General features: G+C 25.7%; 1 protein-coding gene across 1 annotated transcript in view; it reads left to right on the top strand.

Moving 5' to 3' along the window:
- Positions 1–447, top strand: part of LOC108756275 (protein sel-1 homolog 1) — a 4,436-nt gene extending 3,989 nt beyond the window's left edge. The window contains exon 7 of the mRNA XM_018499942.1: positions 3–447. The gene's annotated coding sequence lies outside the window, so the exon portion shown is untranslated. The remainder of the gene's footprint in view (positions 1–2) is intronic.
- The last annotated feature ends 316 nt before the right edge of the window (positions 448–763 follow it).

Here is a 763-nt window from a genome sequence, read left to right as displayed (position 1 = left end):
TGTGAATATACATAGATTTTTCTAGACTAAGCTTGGAAAGAATTTTATAAGAGATTCATATTGGAACATCATTTTTGATAACATCCTTCCTATGGCGCAAGTTGAGTAACCTCGAGTTCAATATTTCAGTGCGTTAAATGTATATATTATAGTAATTTACTTCTAACTCAGAGATTACTCCTAAATTTATTGTATAATGCCATAACTGATAATTGGTGATTTTTTAATATAAATTACTTTAGTTAGTTCTCGTATGCTAATGTGTGGACTCTAAGCTTAGTTTCTAGTTTATAAAGTTCCATTATTAAGCTCACACACAATGTATATCATGTGAGTAGAAATATTGTCCATAAATGAACGGGTTTATTAACGACATATTTAGAGTTCCCTCTTTTTGCAAAACAGTCAAATTTATTCAAATTCGCAATTCTGTATATCATATTTTCTTATAAATATAAATATAACTTATAAATTGAACTATCTTTGCAATAATTTTATTTCATGATAGTTTTGTACAATTAAATCACTTATATATATAATTTTTTTCTGCGAAACGTTTGTAATTATCTTAGATTACACATGATACATATTAAAATATTACAAAATATTGCTGTAACATAAAATACGAATTAAAAGGTTGTTGATTATTTATCTAATAAAATTGTTTTATTGCCAAAGAATATTACGATTTTTGTGCACGATATTGCAGTGGCTGTGTAAATAATTGTAATTGTGCAAATAGATTGGATTGTATATATGCTAA

Source organism: Trachymyrmex septentrionalis, unplaced genomic scaffold (assembly GCF_001594115.1).
Source record: "Trachymyrmex septentrionalis isolate Tsep2-gDNA-1 unplaced genomic scaffold, Tsep1.0 scaffold97, whole genome shotgun sequence".
NCBI lineage: Eukaryota > Metazoa > Arthropoda > Insecta > Hymenoptera > Formicidae > Trachymyrmex > Trachymyrmex septentrionalis.
Note: the sequence above shows the minus strand (reverse complement) of the source record. Positions and strands in the feature narration are given on the sequence as shown.